General features: G+C 41.7%; 1 long non-coding RNA gene across 1 annotated transcript in view; it reads right to left on the bottom strand.

Annotated features, from left to right (window-relative positions):
• Positions 1 to 21,416, bottom strand: part of LOC306638367 — a 71,751-nt gene extending 50,335 nt beyond the window's left edge. Inside the window, exon 1 of the long non-coding RNA XR_013757482.1 lies at positions 21,227 to 21,416. This is a non-coding gene — a long non-coding RNA (uncharacterized lncRNA). The remainder of the gene's footprint in view (positions 1 to 21,226) is intronic.
• Positions 21,417 to 24,218: the final 2,802 nt, after the last annotated feature.

The raw sequence follows: 24,218 nt of genomic DNA, 5'->3' as shown, positions 1-24,218 counted from the left end.
TGGCCTTCCTTTTCTCTTTTTGCTACTTTTTATTTAAAGTCTATTTTATCTGGTATAAATATGGATATTCCTGTTTACTTTTGGATTCCAGTTGCATGGAGTATCTTATTCCATTTCTTCAGTTTTAGTCTATGATGTCCTCAGGGATTTTTGTAATTGAGATTCTTGTAAGCAACATACGTTTGGGCCTTTATAAAAAAAATCATTCAGTAACTCCATGTCCTTTAATTGTATAATTGATACATTTACATTCAAGGTAATTATTGATAAAGTCTTACTGTAGTCTTGTTTTGTAATTTGTTTCCTATTTTTATTATCATTCCTTTTCTCTTTTTTTCCCCTCACTCTTTTATAGCCTACTTTTGTGGTGTTTTGATTCACAATTTATTTTTTTTGTTTTATCTATTATACATTTTTCCATAAGACTTACACAAACATCTTTTGATTACAACAAGCTATTTTGAGATGATTGGAACTTAACATGATTATAAAGATAAGAACAAAAACAAAGTGTGAAAATATGCTAATAAGAAAACCCTACACTTGCACTCTTTTTCCTCTCCACATTTTGAGTTTTTAATATCCCCTTTTACATCCTTCTATTTGCCAATCTCAACATATTAGTGTAGCTTTTATTTTTAATTGTTTTGTTTTTAGTCATCATACTAAAGATACTGTTTATGCTCCATTTTCAATATCGGAGCATTCTGATTTTGTCTGTGTAATTACTCTTACCTGTGAGTTTTATACCTTCCAATGTTTTCTTCTTACTCATTAATATCCTTTTATTTCAGTTTGAAGAGCTCCCTTTAGCATTTCTTGTAGGACAGATCTGGTAGAGATATATTCACTCAGATTTTCTTTTGGAATGTCTTTATCTCTTCTTCATTTCTAAAGGTTAGCTTTGTTGGGTATAGTATTGTTGGTTAGCATGTATTTTTTTCTTCTAGTACTGTGCAAATCTCATGCCACTGTAAGATTTTTTCAAGGAAGTCTTCTGTCAGATGAATTAGAACATCCCTATGTGTCATTTGTCTCTTTTAGTCCTGAGAATCTTTCCTTGGTCTTTCACCTGTAAGATTGGGATTATATCTTGGGGATGGATAGACTTGGTTGAGTTAAATCTGACTAGAGATCTTTTACCTTCTATACCTGAATATTTATAGCCTTCTCTAGGTTGGGAAGTTTTCTATTATTATTTCTTTGAATAAACTTTCTACCCTTTTTGCATTCTCAAGTCCATTTTGAACTATAATAACTATTTGCTCTTTAATACTTTTCCAAAGTTCCCATATGCTTTCCCCATTACTCTTTATTCTTTTTGCTTTTTTCTACTCTGATTGTGCATTTTCAAATGGCGTGTTTCTGAGCTCACTAATTCTTTCTCCTATTTTATCTATCCTGCTATTGCTGTCCTCTATCACATTTTTAATTTCATTGAGTGTATTTTTTTAGCTCAAGAATTTATTTGAGGGCTGGGGATATAGTTCAGTTTGTAGAGTGCTTGCCTGTCAAGTACAAGGTCCTGGGTTCAATCCCCAGCACCACACAAAAAAGAAAAATTGTTTGACTTTTAAAAATTGTTTCTGTCTCTTGGCTAAGTTTTTCTGCTAGAGTATTGAATTGTTTGTGTTTTCTTCAAGGTCATTGAATTTCCTTAAAACAGTTACTTTAAGGAACTCTGAGAGTTCTCCCATACTGATTAGTATCTAGTCAATTTCTGTCATCCTAGTTTGACTTTTGGTGAAGTTATGGTTTCCTGGAAGCTCTTGAAGGAGCTTCAATATGACATCAAGTTGGCATTGAAGGATTAAGTATTTATTTTAGTCTTTATAATCTAGCTTTGTTTGTGTCTGCATTTCCATAAATTCTAAGCAGGCTGCTTATTTTCTCTGAACTGTATTTACTTGCATTATTTTGACACCAGATAGCACCCAAGCCCAAGTTTACTGGGAATCTGCTGTTGGTTTGTTGGTTATGTTTCAGCAGTAGAGTGTGATCCAAACCAAGGTTTGTCCCTTCACGTGGTGCGTTGTTCAGAAGGAACCAATGGAGTACTTGAGAAGTCTTCCATACCCATAGACCTCTCCCTAGGATAGAGGTAGACCCATATGCTTTATCCAAAGTCACTGGCCTATGCTCAGGTACTATGAGATTCTTCCAAACTCTGGGTAGAATCCTTGTGGATGGACTGTCCCCAGTGTCACTTAACTGTGCCAAACCCTAAGCCCACAGCCCACCAAGATCAGCACAGCACAGGGGAAGGATCAAGGCCTGTGCTACTATGGGGTGGTTATTGCTAAGGTGGTTTTGGGGCCCAAGACCACTGCAGCCAGCCACACATAATGGTGGCTGGAATATAAACTTGGTAGACTAGAGCCATATATCTTCTGTTGGCACCAGGGCTGTTCAGAGGCTCCATCTGCAGGTGGGCTTTTATCTTTAGCTCTTGTAGATGTAGTTTGGTAAATAGATAACTGTCCAACCTGGTGTGTCTATGGGGAGTTGGTATCTGGGGGATTTTACTCTGTTATCTTTTTCTGTCCCTGGAAATTAAAAAAAAATTTTTTTTGTTTTCTAACTGCTGCTTATTTATAAAAGATACAATTAACTTTTGTATTTTAACCTTGTATCACTTGTTGGTTATGAAATCTTTTTTTTTTCAAATTCCTTATGATTTTATGTGTTAACATTCATGTCTGTCCAGAGATTTTATTTCTTTCTCTGAAAGTTATAGTACTCTTATTTTTTCTTATTTTGTTGCATTGGCTGGGATCTCTAGTACAATGTGAATAAAGTGGTGACAGATAAAGTCCTTAACTTGTTCTCAATGTTTGAGAAAAAACATTATAATATTTTACCATCATGTATTATTAGTTGGTGGTGTGTTATGAATGCCTTTTCAGCAGTTTGAAGAAGTATCCTTTTGTTTCAAATTTGATGAGTTTTTTAAAAAAATTCTTCAGTGGTGTTGAATTGGTTTTATAATTGTTTTATTTGTTGAGATAGAGATAACCATGCAGTTTTTCTCCTTCATTTTGTTAAGTTAGTGAATTACTTTAATAATATTTTTTCTAATGCTGAGGATAGAATACAGGGTCTTATATATGCTAGGCAACCACTCTACCACCTCTACCACTGAGTTATACTCCCAGCTCTGATAGATTTTTTAAAAAATTGAATTGTTCTTATATTCCTGGAATCATTTCAATGTGTTATTTTTCTGGTAAAGATATTTCATCTATGTCTATGAGAGCTATTGGTCTATAATTTTCTTTCCTCATAATATTTTATCAGATTTTGGCCTCAGGTATGTAGCCACATAAAATGAACTGGAAACTTTTTCTGTTTTCTGTAATAGTTTGTGTAAGGTTGGTATTATTTTCCCCCTGAGATAATTGATATGATTCACCAGTGAAATTACATGTGCCTGGAGTCTAATTTGTTTTTTATGACAATTTCAATTTATTTAATAGATAAATGTTTAGTCAGATTTTTAATTTAAGCTTGTATCACTTTTGGCAATTTGTAGTTTTTTAGGACTTTATTAATTTCATTGAAGTTGTCAAATTTATTGGCATAAAGCTTTTCATAATATGTGCTTATTTTTCTTTTAATGACTGTAGAATCTGTAGTGATATTTCTTCTTTTATTCCTGATATAGGTAACTTTTGCTCTCTTTCTTCCTTAACTTATCTAGCTAGAGTTAGGGTTTTCGGTCTTTCTTGATATTTTTGAAAAATCAACTTCAATTTTGTAAATATTTTTTGTAAATGTTGTCTACTGTTTTTTAATTGTGTATTTCATTGATTTCTACTTTTATCTTTTTTATTTGCTCCCTTCTACTTAATTTGATTTTATTTTGTTCTTTAACTAGGCCAGGGTTTCTCAACCTTGATATGATTGACAAATTTGACTGCATAATTATTTGTTGTGAGGAGCTGTTCTATGTATATTAGGATGTTTAACACCAACCCCTTGGCTTAGTAGTTGATAGTAACTCTTGTACACTCAGTTACAACAACAAATCTGTTTCCAGATGCTGCTAAATATCCCTTGGGGAACAAAATTGCTTCTAGCTGAGAATTACGCATCTTTATTTTAAATATATATCCTAGGGTCATTGATTTATTTAAGGCTTTTTTTCTAATATACATATTTAAATCTGTAAAATTTCCTTTAATACTACCTTAGCTATATTCCTTTTGATATATTAATATTTATTTCTATTTAATTAGAAATATTTTAAAATTTCCCTTATATTTCTCTCTGACCCATGGGTTATTTAGATATATTCTGTTTAATTTCCAAGTAGCATGACATTTTTCTAGATAGCATAACATTACTTATTTGCAGCTCAATTGCATTGTGAAAGAATATGCTGTGTAAAATTGCAATCATTTGAAACGTATTGAGATAATTTTTATGGACCAACATTTAGTCTTTCTTGGTAAATGTACCATGTTCTCTTGAAAAAGAAAGTAAATTTTGCAATTGTGGGGTGTAGTGTTCTATAAACATTAATTCAGTAAAGGTGATTGTCTTGTTCAAATCTTCTGTGTTCTGATTTCTGTTGTCTAGTTACTCTGTCAATTGCTGAGATAAGGTTGTTAAACTCTCTGTGATTATGAATTTGCTTATTTCTCCATTGAATTCTGTAGACTTTGGATTCAAGTTAGTTTGACTCTCTGTTATTAGTTATATACACCTATATGGTTTTTATGTACTTTATGCACTATGAATTGCTTTTAATCATTATGAAATGTCCCTCTTAATTTCTGGCCACATTGCTTCTTCAAAGTCTTCTTTCTGTATTAGTGAAGTCATTTTAGCCTCCTTATGCTTTACCGTTTGCTCAGTGGTACTGGGATTTACTTTTGTAAATAGAAGTAATACTGTAATATTTTATACCTATCTAGTGCATTGTTTACAAAGAGATTGGCTTGTCTTTGATCTTTTCAGTAGTCTCACAGGTAAATTATGCTGTTATTTTGACTTTGCAGAAAGTCCACAGGAGATAAATGACTTTCCTAAGATTCCAGAGGTTAGAACCAGAATCTGAATTTTTTTCTTCCTTCCAGTGCCTGGGCTTTTTGACCACTACGCTGTTCTTTGCTTCATGACTTAAGTAGAAAGAGAAGTGGAGGGATCCAGCATGGTATATCCCATGATGGTTGAGGGAAAATGTAGAAAGCATATGTGGAGAAGGTGGTCCATTTTCTGTCAATTAAAGACTCATTGCTCATAGTTCCACCCCAGATCTTAAGGGTGACTGTAAAGAAAAAATCTTTTGGTTATATTATGAAGGTGTTGAGAAGCTGTCAGGGTTATAAAAGTGAAGGATTCATCAAGATCTCTGAGTATCAGAGGAGAGGTTGGGCTGTGAAGATTGTTGTTACAACACACACACATATTGAGCATGAGTCAATTACCTTCATTATGTTGTGTGCGGTACAGCTCCACCTGGAGCCAGAGGGATGGATAGGGTGATCTCTAGTTGGCTCCATGATTCTATGGCAGATTCCATGACTCCTCCTTAAGGAAGCCACAAGAGAAGTTTGGTCTCCAGCTTTTATTCTTTGAGGGGAGCCCTTCCTTGATATTCACCTGGCAGTTTAAGTCCCAAGGGCTCAAGCTGCAGATCATGCTGGGGCTAACTGTTTCAATTGGACCCAAGAGCTCAGCTATGAAAATACCAAGGATAAGATGTGTTTATGTCACCTTCAACTTTTGCTTTTACATCTCTAATGGCCCCCAGAGGATAATCTGTCTAGGGAATTTGAACAGTAATATATATATTCAAATGGTGAATTTTATAACTTATAGACCTGAGCTTATGACTTTAAATATTCCTAGCATTGTTACATTCATTTCTTTCCTAATAAAATATACATGTTGTCTTCATTTGCCACCCAGTACAACCCTAAAATCTTTAACACTACTTGCTGTTCCTAAAGGAAGTTGTAGAACTTCTCACCTCTGTATCTTGGACATGCTCTTACTCTCTTTGCTGATTCACCTCCAATGCCAGTTCAAATACCAACTTCTCTGAGAACCCTCCACTATCTGGTCATCAGAATAAATGATTCTGAGCTTCCAAGGCCCATTGACGAGATCTGTCCTCCTCCATTGAGCCTTAAGGATCCCCTGGATGAAATTTACTTCCCTTCAGAAGGTACAGGCAGGTAGGGATTGACTTACAAACATTGTAGGGCAAGGACAAATCCACTGGATGAGTCACTGGACTCTGAGCAGCCACTCTCAGCAGGCTGTTGGGTCCTGGGAAATTTTTTTTTTCACATTGACCAATGTTGTCAACCTTTGCTCTAGAGCTGCACAGAAAGGGTTAAGCAGTTAATTCCCCTGTAGCTTAGAAACTGCAGCAGAGTCCTGGTATAAGTAATTTGCATAATGCAGACTTATCTCCTGGAAGATGCAGTGCCCTGAAATCCCAATGTAAACCAACTCCAGCTGTACTAACCTTTGAGACTTAGGGGCCTGACTGAACATTTCTGGGAGGTTTGCAGATCACCTTCCTTCACCCTCCCCAGGACAGCAAAAGTCCAAATGGAGCTTCTTATGTCCAGGGTGAGAATTATGCTGGAGGAGACTTTCACTTCCTTCTCACCATATGTGATCTGGGGAAGGGTCAGGAGTTGAAAAGAGTTACAGAGGGCTAAGGGGACCTTCAGTCTGGCTGCATTCCACTCCTTATTCCTAGGTTTCATTCCAGCCACACGAATATGTAGGGTCGTCTTCTGTGATCCCACAAAGCTTTTTATAATTTTAAAAACACTCATATGTTGCTTACCAGATGCTCAGCACTGTTGTAAATACTTATTTGATATGAACTCATTTCATCCTATAGCATACTCAGCAGTCCAGTTCTGGACTGATTGGCTGTGATCATGCTCTATGAGATCAGGCAGATCTAGAGTCAAATCCTGGTTCTATCACTTGGTAGCCATGTAATCAAGAACAAGTTGCTTGGTTTGGAGGATCTATCCAGAGGTGAGAGTGGTGTGTTAAAGTCACCCACTATTATTATGTTTTGGTCCATTTGATTTTTAAAATAGAGAAGGGTTTGCTTGATGTACATAGATGCTCCATTGTTTGGGGCATAAATATTTAAAATCATTTTGTCTTGCTGGTTTTTAAGCAGTATGAAATGTCCTTCTTTATCCCTTCCGACTAACTTAGGTTTGAAGTCCACTTTATCTGATATGAGGATGGAGACCCCTGCTTTTTTACTGAGTTCATGTGCATGGTATGTTTTCCCCCATCCTTTCACCTTTAGTCTGAGGTGTCTTTTTCTATGAGATGAGTCTCTCGAAGGCAGCACATTGTTGGATCTTTCTTTTTAATCCAGTCTGCCAGTCTATATCTTTTGATTAATGAGTTTAGGCCATTAACATTCAGGGTTATTATTGTGATATGATTTGTGTGCCCTTCTGTCCTGGTTTCTCCATCTGTGAAAAGGATCCTCCAAGGATCAGATAGATAATGTATGCAAAACACTGAGCTTAGCACCTGCTGTTTTCTTGAGTTATCTGTGACTATGATGACTGCGAGGGAGACAACCTGTTCCTTTAGGGATTCCTTTTTGCAGCCTGTGGGATCTGATACCAGGACAGAAGTCTATCCACAGTGTTCTAGAGCCATGTGACCCCCTCTGAGCACTGGAACTCTAACAGAGGCGACCAGAGGCCCCACCTTTATGGGGAGCCTCTTGTCCTCAGGAGATATGCTACTTGTCATGGAGTGGAAGGGAGTGAGGGATGACACTGAACCAGAGGTTCTACCAGAAGAGTCTTAGGGCACTCTCTAAACTGTGCATTTGTGCTTCTGATTAGATTCGCCTCTTTGCCAGTAAGAGTAGAAACCTCAGCTCCCACTGAGGGAGTTAAAAGAGCCAAAGTGCATCACTCTCTGAATATCTCTTCCTCCTTAGCTGCCAGGCTTCTGCTATTAGAAGCCCTCTTGGTGAGGAAGACCCCAATGACCTCTGTTAAAAAGTTAACCTAGGTGGTGTGGATGTGGGGAAAAAGGTACACTCATACATTGCTGGTGGAGTTGCAAATTGGTGCAGCCACTCGGGAGAGCAGTATGTTGATTTCTCAGAAAACTTGGGATGGAACCACCATTTGACCCAGCTATCTCACTCCTCAGTTTATACCCAAAAGAACTTAAAATCAGCATACTACAGTGACACAGCCACATCAACGTTCATAGCTGCTCAATTCACAATAGCTAGATTGTGGAACCAACCTAGATGCCCTTCAAGAGATAAATGGATAAAGAAACTGTGGTATATATAGACAATGGAATATTACTCAGCCATAAAGAAGAATAAAATTATGGCATTTGCAGGTAAATGGATGGAGTTGGAGAATATCATGCTAAGGTAATAAGCCAAACCCAAAAAACCAAAGGTCATATGTTTTCTCTGATAAGTGGATGATGATACATAACGAGGGGGTATTGGTGGAGTGGGGAGCGCAAGAGAAGAATGGAGGAACTTTGGATTGTGTAGAGGGAAATGGGGCAGGAGGGGGTGGGGGAAGAAAAATAGTGAACTGAGACAGACATTATTACCCTATATGTGATTACTTGCATGGTGTGAATCTACATTGTGTACTACCATAGAAATGAATAGTTGCACCCCATTTGTGTACAATAAATCAAAATGCAGTGTGTAAAAATAAAAATTTTACAAAAAGGGAAAAACATTAAAAAAATAGAGTCCCAGAAACAGGTTTTGAAAGAAAGCAACACAGGACAGGGGCTCACCCCCTCATCTCCAGGGAGAAAATCATTCCAGTCTTCTGGCTTTAGTGGAGGAGAGCACAGGGGTCTTGATCAGGGACCTAGAACCTTCTTAGGGAGCATGTGGTGAGAAGGCCATGCTCCTGGAAGGCCAGAAAGGCCTGGAGGGGCAGGGTGGGAGCTGAGGATAACTTTTGCCTTTTGGAACTTAACCTAACTTAGACTCCCTTACACTAGGGAAAGCCCCTGAGCTCCAGGCTGGAAGGCCCTGATTCGGTCAGCTGTTCAGGGTTTAGGAGCCTCTGATGACCAACTCCTCTGCCCTCGGAGTCCCCTCTCACCACTTGCAAGCCAGCCGGCTGGTACAGAGTTAATGAGTGATTTATTAAGTTCCACAGGTGACCTTTCTGCTATTTGCTCCTAAAGCCCAGATAACTGATGGATCCTTTTGTTTTAGGGTCTAACAATTCATAAAACAGGTTTTGCCAAGAGTGTGGGGTTAGATTTTATGAGTCTTAGAGCAGTGTCTTTGCTGAACTAGTCCGTGAGCATGTCTGTGGCTGTGCTGTGGGGTTCAGTCCTGCCCCGCGTAGCTCCTCAGGAACCAGGCTTTCATGAATCAAGATAAGGCAGGTAGAGCTATTGTCAATATTTAATCAGGATATGTGGGATTCAGCTCTGTAAAGCAACACTTAGGACCTGTGTTTGCAGACTCTGGCAGGTGTCCAAGGAAAGTATTAGTCCTTGGTCCGAGCTTTAAGGGAAAGATGACAGTTACTTGTCCCCAAGTCAGTCACAGGGATTCAGGTGAATGTGGTGTGCTGCACAGCTCCCCAGGCCCCTAGGTTTTTAATAGCAATGTGGTGTTTTGGGTCTGTGCTGGCCTCGGAGGGACAAGTAGGGAGTTCCAGCCCTCATAGCTAAGGGGGTTCCTGGGCTGTTCCACACTGAGGACAGGCTCTTGGATGAGCCGTGGTTGAGTCCTGCCTCCCTGCTCCATAGCACACAAACATCTTCTGAGCTCATTGCACAAGTACCATGCCCTGGCTTTCCTCTTCCCATCACCTGCCCTTCCTTTTCTTCTTCCATGGTGTGCATGTCTGTGCAGGTGTGTGCACATGGGGGCATGGGGGCATGAGTTCTCAGGATCCCCCAGATAGAAACCCTGGAGCTGTGAGGGACCCTTGATACTTCTCAACAGCTCACTGCAGTGCTGTGTTCCCAATCACAGTTCCTCACAGGGTTTAGGAGCAAGAGCAGCTGCCAATAAATATTGATGACTTCTTATACTCTGGGCACGGGGGTGAGTACTTCCTCCATTACCTTGATTAATTCCACATTATATCTCCTGAGGTATTATTATCAACTTCAGAATATGGATGTGGCTAAAAAGACTCAGAGAGGCTAAGGAACTTATTAAGGTCACACAACTATTGAGTGGTCAAACTGAGATGAAAGCTAAGATCAGTCCCAGTCCACACTGCATCCTTGACCACTGTGTGCTACCATTTCTCCAAATAAACAATGAAAACAACCTTAATTTAAATTCATCATAATCATACAAGTAATGCATGGACACATCATTTCATTCATTCATTTAAAACATTTAAAAAATTAAACGTTCATTTAAAACAATTAAAACTACTCAGGTAAGACTGGAATTCCCTCTGACCACCATTCCCTATTTCCTATCACTTTCCCCACTCAATGGATAATTGTTATCATTGTAGTTTGAAGAATTTCAAACCTTTTCCTACATGTTCACATGTATGCATAGAAAACATGGGCATCTCTGGCAGTTCTTTAATACATGGAATTATGCTTGCAAACACAATTCTGAAACATTTGTCACTTCACAGTATATTTTGACCCTCTTTTCATGTAAGCATAAGTGGGTTCCTTTCTTTCTTTCTACCACTGCTCCAAATTTCATATTAAAGGTATATGCTATAGTTCCCTGCTTTCTGGTTTTTGTTTCTGGTCATTTCCAAGTTGGTGCACATTGAAGCTGTAATCAAATGTCTACCATCATTATGCTTCAGTGAAGATCCTTAAGATGTAGCTCTTTGTACAATTCTGTGAGTATTTTTCTAGGATGGTGGAAGTGGAATTGCTGTGTTTGAGTATGCAAATTTACAATTTTAATAGACACTGACAAATGACCCTCTAAAGTGACTGCACCAACTGATAACATTTTAAGGATTGTTATGTTCATGCTGAGGGGAAAAGTGCTGTCTCTCCATGGAGGACAGACAGCACAAGCCAGAGTGAACTTAAACTGTGGAATGATATGCATGCAGGTGGGAGTTCACGCCTGAAAATTAGAGGTCACAGTCTCACTAATCAGAGGCCAGTTATGAGAACTGAAATGCTCATAGCATATAACCATATACGTACAAAGCACCAGATAACAACTATCCCTATCTCAGATGAGGACAGGGAAGGCTCAGGATGTCTTTTCTGGAAAATCTTTAAGGATAGCAAGCCTACACCTGGGCTGGACCCAGGTGCCATCTCCTTTAGGGAGGACTGAGTAGCAGAGTATTGATGTCCAGCCCATTTCGGAGCAGAGCTGTAAGTCATAGGCCATTGTTGGCAATTTTTGACTTAAGAGTGAAGAGTGGAGCTCATCCTCTCAGATCTGCTTCTTGGAAGCCTTCATGGTGGGGCAGGGCCACAACTTATTATATTTGCATGGAAGATTAGGACTGAAGCTCTCAGCTCTTGACTCTTTATGAGCGTCTTAGGGCTGGGGATGTAGCTCAGTTGGTAGAGTGCTTGCCTCACAAGCAGAAGGCCCTGGGTTCAATCCCCAGAACCGCAAAAAAAAAAAAAAAAAAAAAAAAAAAAAAAAAAAATCAACTCTTAAAACCATAGTCTACCCCTCTTCATCCTGCCTGATGCTAATCTCCATTGTGCCAAAGGACTTCTCAAGGTCTGGTGCTAATCTCCATTGTGCCAAAGGACTTCTCAAGGTCTGGTCCCTCTTCCTCCACCTTCTACCCCCTCTGAAGTCCACGATAGAAGTTGTTTCCCCAGAGGGGAAGAACATTAGCACCTTGGCATTCATCAGATCTGGTTTTCTGACAAGATGTCTGTCAGATGGGAATTCTAAGAAAGACAGTGAAAGAGAGGGCAAAAGAGAGGTAAGTTTTAATCGTAGAGAACTTGGAAACCTTGCCCTGGGAGGGCAGACCTAAGCATGGTGCCAGAGAGAAAGGACAGGAAAGGGAAGAGGACAGGAAGAGGGAAAGAAAGGGCTTCTGAAGATCATCTTTATGCTGTGTCTATGCCAACCTCAGCAGCTCAGTTGTCTCTCCTCCACATCCTAGATGTGAAGGGTCACCGGTGATCGGTGGCAGCCTGGGAGTGTTCCACTGGGAACACTGCCTTTTGGGGAATTTTGTTTCCTGAGAGGGTGGGACTTGGGGGAGCTGGTCAGCAAGCACATGGTTCTGTCTGGGCACAGAGGCTCTTTATCTGCAGGAACCTGCAGACTCTAGAGCCCTTTCCATAGTCATGCCCAGTAGCACCTGACCCCTTACCCCATTTAAAGAAAATCTCTCTCTTCTGGGTTTTGCTTTTGCCTGACTCCCTCTCCAAGATCAATGTGGACAATGTTCTAGCCCAGGATGTGATTGACAGCACAGGCTGGGTCCCCTAGGACTAAGGGGAATGCATTGGGTAACTTTAGGCATATCTCTCTGGTGCTGAACTTCAGTTTCCTTACCTGTGGACTGGATGAGGGACTTGCTGGCCCTTACTGTGGGATGGAGGGTCTCAGCTCAGCAGGTGAGATTGAAGAGAATTGAGTAGCTTTGACAAAGGAGGATTGGTGCTTCTTTGGAGAAATTTAAAAATATTATTTTTATGAAGCTGAGGCCCTAAGAAGTTCTAGCACAAAGTGAATCTGAAGATCTAGTGGAATAAGAGGAACTTCTGAGATTTAGGTCTCTTTTGTTCTGTTTCTATGGTGACCAGCTGTCTTGGATTGGCAGGGACAAAGTGGGTTCCAGAGATGTGGGATTTTGAGTGTTACAGGAGCAATCTTGGGAAATTAGGAAAAACCGGTCATCTTAACTATTCCCCAAACTCTCTGTCTTGAGACTGAGGGCAAGGTCCCCTGTTCCTTGGTTATGGGATGAATCAAAACCCAGATGTCCTTGGTCCTATCCCATTAGAGTCCAAGCCAGGGCATCTTGCTTCCTTGTTCATGAGCTTGGTGTCATTCTCTCATCTGTGCCTCAGCAGCCCTATCCCCCTCAGTCAGCTGTATAGACTGTCCTTGATTTTAACTGTTTGGCAGGTGGTTTGACCAACTGTTCACATCTGTACAGAAAGCACATTGCACTCTTATGAAGGACCATGTTGTGTGCCAAGAATTTTATGGATCTCAACTCATTATTTCTCACAGTACCCCATGAGGTAGGTATTGCTATTGTCTGTATTAGTCAAAGTTCTTCAGGAGCTGATGTGTATGGAAACTGAGGCACAAAGAGGAAAGTAACTTGCTGAAGGGCACACAGTAAAAAGAGGGACCAAAATTTGAACGCAGGCAATCTTTTCTTCATAGCCTATGCCTCTACATACTCTAGTAAATGGTCTTATTATCAGACCTATTATCTTGCTGAATTCTTGGAAAGGATAAAAAGAAGTTATGTACACAGTACCCGGCCAAGAGTAGATGTTCCATACTTGTTCATTCTCTTCTTCCTTCTCTCTTATTTTATTAAAATTGAGGCATGGGGCCACAGAGTCCACAGCAGCATTGAGGAATGGAATTTCAGTGAAGGGAGCACGCAATGTAATGGGTATGTGATGGGGAATGGCTGGTGCTGCAGGTGGGAGGGGAGCTGGGCTGGCCACCTGCATTCCTGTGTTGTCTCCAGACAAGTCTGGGGCCAAATTCTAAACAGACCCAAGAGCCTGGAGACTCTCAGGGCTCAGGGCTGGCCTGTAAAACCCAGATTCCTGGAGTCAGCAGGGAACTTGGGGCAGGTGGCTTCAGGGACCTTTGCCCTGAATAGTGGCCTTGGCATGCACCTAGTCCTGTCTCCACCACCAGATACCAAGAACCATCACAAGGACATGGAACCAGTCAGACTGTGATACCTGAGGCCACCTCACCTGACCCCTGCCCCAGTTATGATTCCATCTGACCTCGGACTCAGAATGAAGTTACTGAGCTATCAGGCTATGGTATGTGCAACAGTGTCCCTGCTCATGGCTGCACATGGCTTGAGCTGCCCTCTGATGGCTTTTGGGTGAGGGGGAGTAGCCAAGTGTAATGAAGTGAAATCTGGGGCCAGCAGGCCTGGACTCAAATTCTGACTGAATTTACCAACTGTAAGACACGGGTCAAGCCATGTTATTTCTCTAAGCCCCAGTTTGTACATGTATAAAATAGAGATAATAATACTGAATGCTGAGCTTGTGGGGGTTCAATTGAAGGTGCTTAGCTTGGAATAGGAGCTCCTTTCTTCTTTTTTCTTCTCGAAATCCTTTTTTTATGCTGAGTGTGGTGGCTCATGCCTGTAATTCCAGCAACTTGGGAGGCTGAAGTAGGAGGATCACAAGTTCAAAGTCAGTCTCAGCAACTTAGCAAGACCCTGACTCAAAATTTTTAAAAATTAAAAAATGGTCTCGGGATGTGGCTTAGTGGGTAAGTGCTGCTGGGTTCAATCCTTTGTGCCCAAAACAGCTCTTCTTGTCTGATTAACGGCATGGTCTGAGGCTGCCCTCTCTGACTCTGTGCTCTGTCTACCTTAAGTTTGGAAGCATTAAGAAGGACCCATAGGGTCAGCTCCATGCTTGGAATCAGAACTGAGATTGCTGCTGCCAGAGCCTCCGCAGGGAAAGCACCCAGAACCACTGAGGCGAATTCTTGTAAATTTCATTTGTATTTCTTGAGAACGAGTTCTGGCTTGCTTTGATTGATTTTTTTTTTTTTTTTTTTTTTTTTTTGGCTTTCTAGTTATAGTACAAGAATTTCTGAATTTCAAAGCCCTCTAGCAAATATGCAAATGGTTTTAATTTGAGGTGTAACAGACAGGTGCAATTAACACTCTGAAGCCAGCACTTGCTGGGTAGTTCCTGCCCTAGAGCTGATAGCTCAAAAGCTAGGTTTTTTTTTTTTCCTATAGACATTGTATGGGCCACTTCCATCTGGTGTTCCTTTTAGACTGTTGAAGAGGCATTAAATCTAAGAAGAAACTTTATTTTTCTGCTTTGACTCTAATTGTCTCCTGTACTTGTGTTTAGCAGGAATGAGTTGAGGACAGAGAGGAGCTGGGTCAGTCCTGGACCAGGGAGGAAGATGGCAGCAGACTGTGGGCCTCCCCCAGGGCTTATTTTGGTTTCTTCCTTGCCTATGTCTCCTTTCCTCTTTAGCTGCTCATGGACTTTTGGTGGGACCCTCTATTCCAACATGGAAATGGACCCTAATCAAGTAACTGGGATTAAGTAATGGTAAAAAGCGTAAGTCAGAGTTGGACAGATGAGGATTGGAATCCTGACTTTTTTCACTTCCTATCCTTGTGACTATGGGGACTTCACTTAACTGTGGTTAAACTTGGTTTCTGAGTATAAAAACTACCTGCTTCATGTTGCCAGGATGAAAAGCATAATTATGGAAATCACACAGTACATCACAGCACACTTCAAACTCGCCTACAGAGGATTTCATAGTGGTAAGGACACACTTAGGCCCTCCATCCCACCAACGACTGATGGGTCACATTATGGGTGGTCTGTTGGGAGACAGAAGAAAAACCGACCTTGGTTCTTGGCTCTAAGGAGCTCTGAGAGTGACAAGACTTGCATGTGAATAGAAAGTGTTGTTAAATGAATCTGAACTAAGTGTTTAATAAAATTCCAAGTTGAACAAGGCAGGTGATCAGAATAATTGAAATGCAGGGGAAAGAGGATACTATGAGACCTGAGGTTGTCCCTCTATTAGCTTAGCATTGTCTATGCACCAGGCTTCCAGGACTGGCCCCTCAGTCCTTACCATAACTCTGGGTGGTGGGTGTTTTTACCCCCATTTTATTCACAAAAGGGGATGAAGGCCCAGAGGAATGAAATATATCATCCAAGGTCATGCAGCTAGACGTGGCTAGAGTTTGTTCTTGCCTGTGTGATGGAGGGGAGGCCTGAGGTGACCTTGAAGGAAAGGTAGGGCAGCGGTGAGAGGGGAGCTCTGTTCCTGGGTTTGCTGGTATATGGTGCTGGGGAGCTGCGCTCCCCAAGAAGTCATTAGGAGTACTACTCAGAGCAAGAGAAAGCCCGCAGGGAGAGACTGCTGGGCTTGTCATGCCTGGTAGGCTGTGGACATCAGTGCCAGCCGGTCCTGGCAGGTGAGGACCACATAGAACTCTGTGTAGCCACAGCCCCGCAGTGAAACCCGATAAGTGCCCTGGCCCCACAAGGTGCCAGACATTTGCCTTCTTATCTGGCTGGGCACATTCCATGGTCAAGTGGCCACCTGGGTTACCTGTCAGGGTAGATCTGCATGGGGCTGTGCGTGCATTTGCATTGCTGCCTATCCGGTGAGTTTTGCATTTTTGACAGTCTGACCTGGCTACAAGGGGGCTGGCAAGGTGCTGTGCTATCCAGGACTGGTTCTGTAAGAAGCCTTGAGTTTGAATCCTGCCTCACCTTTCCTAGGTGTATGACCTTGAGCAGTTTATTTCAGCTCTCTAGACCTCAGTTTCCTTTACTGTGAAATGGAAATGGTAAAAATACCCCTACTCTTGGTTTAAGTTTGAATATTAAGTATTATAAAGATCTTGATTTACCTTGGTAAGTGCTCCATAAAATTAATTACTATTTTGGGTGGCTTTGGCTGTTTCTGGAATATTGAGAGTTCTGAGCTCTAACACAGGGAACAGGCAGTAGGGGCAGGGATGACTATAAGAGTTGATGGGAAGCCGCCACAGTGACTTACTCATTTGCACTTGGATGAGCCCCAACTTCAGCTCCTGGACCTCAATAGGGAATCTGAGCTGAGCTGAAGCTTTGGGGAATCCCATACTTTACCTGATTGCTTGGAAAGGCTTATGTGATTGTGATAAAATTTGCCCCTACAAAGTCTCTGCTGGGCTAAAGCTGGCTGGAGGAGAAGATGACTCAAATATATCACCCAGGTGGGAACCATGTCTCAAAGGTGAGACTGTGGCAATCATGGACATGTTTCTCACCTGTCATATCCAGCCAAGTGGAAAGAGAATACAAGATGTGTCAGTTGGGTTTACACTGCAGCCTGCCACCTGTATGAACTTGGGCAAGCTCCTTAACTTTCCTCTGCCTCCTTCTTCCTGTTAGGAGGGCTGTATTTCTTTATTCTTTCTTTTACTGGGCATTTTTAAGAGCCCTATGAGGTTGATATTATTATGTTTATTATAATGAGCAAACACACTCAGATTGCTTAAGTCCTTGGCCAAGATCACTGTCTAGAAGTCCCAGAACAAGGTGTGGCACCAGCATCATGCCCCACCTGCTGAAGGTCTCAGCTAGGTCCCCCTGGGACCTTTTGGAAAGAGTCCTGGGCCAACTGACCAGTTTGAGACCCTGAACCCTTCCTCTGGCTCCCCAGTCACTGTGTTTTTCCAAACTAAATTCCTGTGCTCTGGTGAAACCAATGGAATATTTGCATAGTGTATCTCCCAGAACAATCTCAGGTCCAAACCCTACACTTTATGAGAGGTTGGCTAATTAAATGAGGCACCATTGGTCTGTTGCTTTGGAGCTGATGTGGCAGATAGAATGTTTCAGGAGTTGTAAAATTTCTCTGGACAGTTATTGTCCCCTCCCCCCCCCCAAAAAAGTTCTAAAATGGACTACTTCAAGGAGTTTCCATGGAGATTCTTGTTTTTGAAAGACAGGAGACAGGTCTGGCTTTATGGAGAGTCACTAGAGAATGATAAAGACTGGCCTGAGGTTTTGATTTTGATTAATTCAACCTGAAATCCTTTTTATCCTCAAAATGCTGGCTGACCAGCCTCCAGTTCTGAAGTCCTAGTCAAGGGAATATAATCCAAAGTTGGGGGAGAAGGTGGCAGGTAGTTCTGGTTAATTCAGGGCTCTCCTGGGTTTCAGAAAGCAGAAGGACCCCTTAAAGTGGCAGATCCATTAGGAATTTTATTTTCCTCAGCAAATTCAGAGGGCTGGAAGAGACCCTGTAGCTTTTGTGGGTGCATTCTTAGCAGCATTTCTTCAGTTGGCCTTGAACTTACTAGTGTGAGCAGGTACGCACTGACTGGAATGAGGTATTGGGGAGGAAGAAGAGGAGCTAGGTCAGGAGGAGATTTCTGCCAGTTAGGAGGCATGTGAAACTGAGACCTCAAGTTATTGGAGCTTTCCTGGCTCCAAATGTGGAGAAGTGAAGGTATACAACCCCCCTGCACCTATGGAGAGGAAGTCAAAGAAAAAGGTAGGTTGTGATTGCAGGGTTCAAGCTCAGAGCAGATTTGATTGGCAGTTTTGTAGACTTCAGACTGGGAGTTGGCTGACCTCTTAGTTTTTGTCCCCCACCCATGTTTCTGCCATTTCACTAGTTTCATGGGCTATAGGTAAAAGGAATAGAGAACAAAGAGTATTTCTCTAAGCTTTCCTTTAAGAAAGGGGGACCTGTTTCAACCTGTTTGTGTTGCTGTAACAGAATAACTGAAACTGGATCATTTGTAAAGAACAGAAATTTATTTCTCACAGTTCTGGAGGCTGAGAAATGTATGATCCAGTGTCTGCTAAACACTGCTTTACTTCCAAGATGGCACCCAACACTCCATCCTCTGGAGAGAAGCAAGGTCGTGTCTTCACATGGCAGAGAGCAGAAGGGTAAGAGAGTGAACTCTCAAGCCCCATTATTAGGATAGGTACCTAATCCTAATCACTTCATGGCCTAATCATCCCTTAAAAGTCCCATCTCTTAGCTATCACATTGCAACCCATGAAATTTGTAGGGGACATAAACCACAGCATGATTAGGTTTTGTCTTTTCTGATACTATAAGCTACCAAAGTTGGTCATATTTCTCTCTGTGTGTATCTCTTCTTCCTGGCTTTCGTGGTGAATCATTTTTCCCCCAGGGGGTCAGGATGCATACGTCAGCATCTTCATGGGTTTTTCTTTTTAAGTAGCATTTGTGATATATTTATGGAATAGTGTCCTTATCTGTTTTTCTTTTCTGCTTTTCTTCCCTCTTTCTTTTATTTCTCTCTTCCTCAGCCACAGCTGCCTCCTTGGTTTCCCCCTTTCCCTTTCCTCTCTTCCTTCTCACCTTCCCCTTTTCTCTTTACATATATTGATTTTGTTCTTCCCAGGCCCGCCCTAATCTTGCCTTGTTAACAATATTTTGAGCTTCATGAGGCTAGGAATTATGTCCTGAGACTCAGATCTGCCAGCATCTGCAGTGACTTTCTAGAAACACTTGTCAACATGCTCTTGGTGAGGTGTGACCTTGCTGGCCTGTGACCACACTGCAGAGACCAGGTGGAAAAGACTGCCTTTCCTCACCTGGCCCTCCTGCCATGCAGCCTTTGCTTCTTTGAGCTGGCTGCTGCCCCAATGGCTACCGCCTGTCCTCAGCACATTGTTATCAACCACAAGTGCTAGTTTGACTGTACAGACCCTTTTCAAAGGGAAGAGGTGGCTGTGAATACCAAGTAGGCAAGTTTCAGGGATTCCTCCTTATTTCTTTATTCCCCTGTTGATACCAAGAATGTTCAGTAGCTGGAGAAACTAAAAATATCTCTGAGCCTTAAGATTGCCACTCAGTCTACCTCAAAGGAGAACAAAAACAAACAAAAAAAATGAGTTCTCCAAGTCATAGGATAGAATTGCAAAAAACATGCCAATATTTAGTCTCTAAGGGTAAAATCTCTTGGATTTTTCATTTCTATAGGTTGTGACCATGATGCAGATACATGAGCGTAGGGGACAAAAAGTCTCCATGGAATTGTTGAGTTGATACCTTAGGCTTAAACAGCTAGTGCTAATGGTGCCGTTGCTATAGACAGACTGGGTTAAATGCTTCACGTGCATTTTCACTGAGTCCTTAACAAGAGGAGGCAAGCAAATGCCATTCTGATGCCCATTTTGCAAATAGGCAAACTGAAGCTTAGAAAGAAAAGTAGTTTACCCAAGCTTACAAACGTAGGGATTCAAATATGGGAGTGACTCTGGTTCTCATGCTTTTCTTAGCCCTTGTATTTTACTGTCCCCAAAGGAAAACCATAATTTCAAAGTTTTTGAAAGCTTTCAGGAATGTCAACTGAAGCGATCCAACCTAGAATAAGCTGTCCAATTAATAAGTCATCAAAAGAAGATTATGATGTTTGCCTTTACTTTATATGTTTGGGTCTAACTAGATTAGTTCTACAAAAGCATATTATTTCCTTCTGGACATCATAAGGACAAGTTGCATTGCTGTCACCAGGTGAACAAACATCTTTGTTGAGAAGTATCAGTATCAGCTGGGAGCTTGTCAGAAATGTGGGACCCGGGGCCACAGCCCCAACCTGCTGGATCAGATTCCCCACTTCGACAAGGCTGTAGGTGATTGCTGTGCAGATTAGCATGTGACAAACACTCGTGGTCTGGGGATGGCGTTGTGCAGCCAAAGCAATTTGGGTTTTACCAGAAGAAGGAATAACTGAAAGCAGAGATAATTCATTCACAGTCCACTCCCTCCTTTTCTTTCAGTTTTTATTCCGTAAAAAACATTTAACCAGATAGACAGAGGGGAAGGAGTGAAAGGAGGGGAGGCGTTGTGGGGGTAGGAAGGATAGTAGAATGAATCGGATACTATTACCCTATGTTCATATGTGTGATCCTACATCATGTACAACCAGACAAATGAGAAATTATACTCCATTTATGTATGATGTGTCCAAGGGCATTCTATAGTCATGTATAACTAATTAGAACACATAAAAAATATTTAACCACTCATGATGTAACTGTTAACAATGACCAACTCCTGGCAACTGATCATTTAAACACATTCTTTTCACATATTATCTATTTGATGTTTATGAGCCAATGAGGTAAACGCTCTTTCCACCCTCATTTTAGAGCAAAAGAAGCATGGCATAGAGAGATTAAGCAAATTGTCCAAGGTCAACATAGTTAGCAAGGAAAAGCAGTTCTTTTAAACCAAAATATCTGAAACCAAATACCTGGGCACACTTCAAATATTACGTCCATTGAGAATCATCTTTTTTCAGGCTAACACAGAGATTTTTGGAGTCATTCCACAGGATGAAGTCCTTAACATAGTCCAACAAAAGCATTTAGCCACCTGTATGCTCTTATTAGAACAAAAATAGCAACTACTTACTAAGAGTCAATAGCATTTGTATTTCTCTTTTTTATGTCCTTCAATTTTTGTATCTTTTCTGATCTACTTTATAGATTTCACATAGAATTATAAGTTTTTAACAACAGGCTGTGTCTTAATTACCTTTCCACCTGCAGAGGGCTGGGCAGCATTTTGTAGGTATTAGCATCATATAAATGTCTGTTGCATGTGGAACAGCCTAGCAATTTCAAGCTCTTTCCAAGAATGGTCCTTATGGTGGCCTCTCTGTTTTTCTTTAGGACATTTAAAAGAATAGTTTGAAGGTACCATCGGAAATGGCAGTTTTTTCATAGAGACCATGATAATATCTGATCAAAGTCTCTTAGTTACTGTCTGTTCTCTACCACATTTTCCCACAGAGCTTTCCAGTTAACATTTTGCTGTCTGAATGAATGGTGCCCTCATTCTGCTGAAGGACAACCCTGAGTGGGGGCGAAGGGTGGGTCAGTTGTGTGAACTATTTACTCCAGGAGAATTCTGCTCCAGAAGCATCCAGAACCTTTCCTAGTGGAAGAAGGACATAGGCTATGTAGCAGGTTATGGAATTAACAGGTTTAGGTTCAAATTTTGCTCATCTACGCACCTGGGCATTTGACTCGATCTCTCTGAATTTCAGTTTTCTCATCTAGAAATGGAAAAATAAAACCTATTCCATTAACTAGCTAAGAAAACCAAGTGAAGTAGTGCATGGAGGTGGTCTAACAGGAGATCTGGGACACAGCAGATGCAAAATAACTGAGGTCCCATCTGCAGAGGTGACCTGTTGAAGTCAGCAAAAACATGATTTTTTTTTTTTTTTTCCTCCCTAAGTGCAAGGAGAGCACTAAAACCAGGTAGGCAGGGAAGTCTTTTGCAAAAATAAATAGCATTCTTCTCAGACTTCAGTGCCATCGATGATGCATTTATTCCTCCAAGATAGAATGGTGCCTTGTCTCAATGTCTGGGAGAATTTGGAAAAGTCTTAGGTTTTCTGGGTTGGGTGGTGTGACCTGACTCTGGGGTGGTTCCTGAAGTAACCTTGTGGTCAATGTAAGAAAAATAACATTCTACAAGTTGCTTCCAGGATGAAACCAGTTTTGAAGGGATTTCTGAATAAGAAGGGTATACTCCGTTATCTATGTTCTTTGGCAACTAAATTGTAGCCCAGAGAGGTTAAGGTACTTATCCAAAATCACTGGGCAAATAAGTGCTGAAAATGGAGTCAAACCCAGGTCTGTCTGGCTCTCGAGTGCTGAATCTGGACCATACTGCTTTATGCAGAAATGGAGCCAGAATCTGGAAAACTGGACTCCCACTCTTTTTGCTGCATAAAGCAGAACTACAGAAATAAGCCCCCCTTTCTCCCACAGTGGGAGTGGGAGGGAACACCACGGTTCAGGTCCGCATGGCTGACCAGAACGCAAGGCTCCGCTGGTCCTCCACAGATGGCCTCCTCCAGTTAATCATTGAACTCCTGCTTCCCAGCCAACGAGAGGCTATGTGTCAGGACCAGGGGTGGGTGGGCGGGGGCATGAATGGCTGCTCACTTAGCAGGGGCTCTTCTCCAGCCATTCTGGCAGGAGGGGAGATGAAGCCTAGGAGAAAGACAGCCAAGCCCATTGTAGCTTTGACCCTTCCTTTTACCTCCTTGAGAAATGTAGGGGACAGAGAGAAAACCTCAGCCTCTTCAGCTTGGCTGCCAGTGAATGTTTAAAACTCACAAAGAGAAATGTAAAGGAGCAGTGTGGAAGTTTTCCAGCTGCCTATGCCTACTTCAGCTTAGTAGGTGAGAGGCAGGACAAGCTCCTCAGGAGTAGTCTCTTCTCAAAGAGACAGTGGGAAGCTGGCTTAGGAGTGAAGTCAGAGGAGGAGAGTCAGGTGGACTTACGAGCTCTGGGATTCTGAACTGTCACACACATTTCTGGAGACCCTCAATCTTCTTGGTCCTGGACTCCAGTTCGGGTTTTTGTTTTGTTTTGTTTTTTGGTGCTGGGTCAACTCGGGACCTCACACATGCCAGGCAGGGGCTCTGCTGAGCCAAGTCCCCAGCCCCAGTTCAAGTTTAGATGGATGTCCTGGCATGAGTTTGTTTCAGGCAAAGGAGGTGTGCAGAAGACTTACTAAGAAAGGTGAGGTGCTCAGGCTGAGAAGGATTTGGGCCAAAGTCCTGTCGGCCACACAGGGACAAATGCATGTGCTTCTCTAAATGTGCTACCTTTGACTGAAGAGCAGCTCATGGCTCCAAGTCTGAAGAACAGATTACTGTAGAAGAAAACTTTCTATGGCTCACTCAGGCCAGGAAAACACAGAAAATAAATATTCTGAGTCCCACAGAGTGAGCGGGTTCTCCTACCTGCTTGACCGATGTCACACATGGAGATGGGCGTTACGTGCCTGGAGAACATTGGAGATTAGATTAACAACTCTTACCACAAGTTCCCAGCTGCTGGAAGTCTGCAACACTGAGCAAGCAAGAGGAGCTACACAGAGGTGGAGAAAGTCAAAGAACACAAAAACTTCTACTGGACATCAGATCCCTGATCTTTTCAGGCCAGAATTCTTTGACAATAGCAAACACTGGGCAGGGATGGGAGAGTTTGCTATGGTCTAGGGTTCATGTTTGTTTATGACTCTTATTTTTATTTATTTGTTTACTTATCGTTTTAGTCCGCTTTCTCACTGCTGCAACCAAAAAACCTGACGATTTTAGAGGAGGAAAAGTTTATTTGGTCTCACGGTTTCAGAGATCTCAGTCCATAAGCAGCTGACTCCATTCCTTGGGACCTGAGGTGAGGTAGAACATCGTGGCAGAGGATGTGATGGAGGAAAGCTGCTGAGGGGAAAGAGGTCTCCTCACTACAAACAGAATGTAAACCCCAGTGGATTAACACACTGGTTAGGTCAAGGCCCTCATAACCCAATCATTTCACCTCTAAACATTGTTTTCATTGTCTCACTCATTAACTTTCAGAGGACACTTAATATTTAAACCACAACATTTATTTCTGTGGAATTGGGGGTTGAACCCAGGGTGCTCTGTCGCTGAGCTACACCCCCAGCCCTTTTTATTTTGAGACAGGGTATCACTAAGTTGCTAAGACTGATCTCACACTTG

Source organism: Sciurus vulgaris (genome assembly GCF_902686455.1).
Source record: "Sciurus vulgaris genome assembly, chromosome: 11".
Lineage (NCBI taxonomy): Eukaryota > Metazoa > Chordata > Mammalia > Rodentia > Sciuridae > Sciurus > Sciurus vulgaris.
This window is presented reverse-complemented; position numbering and strand designations above follow the sequence as displayed.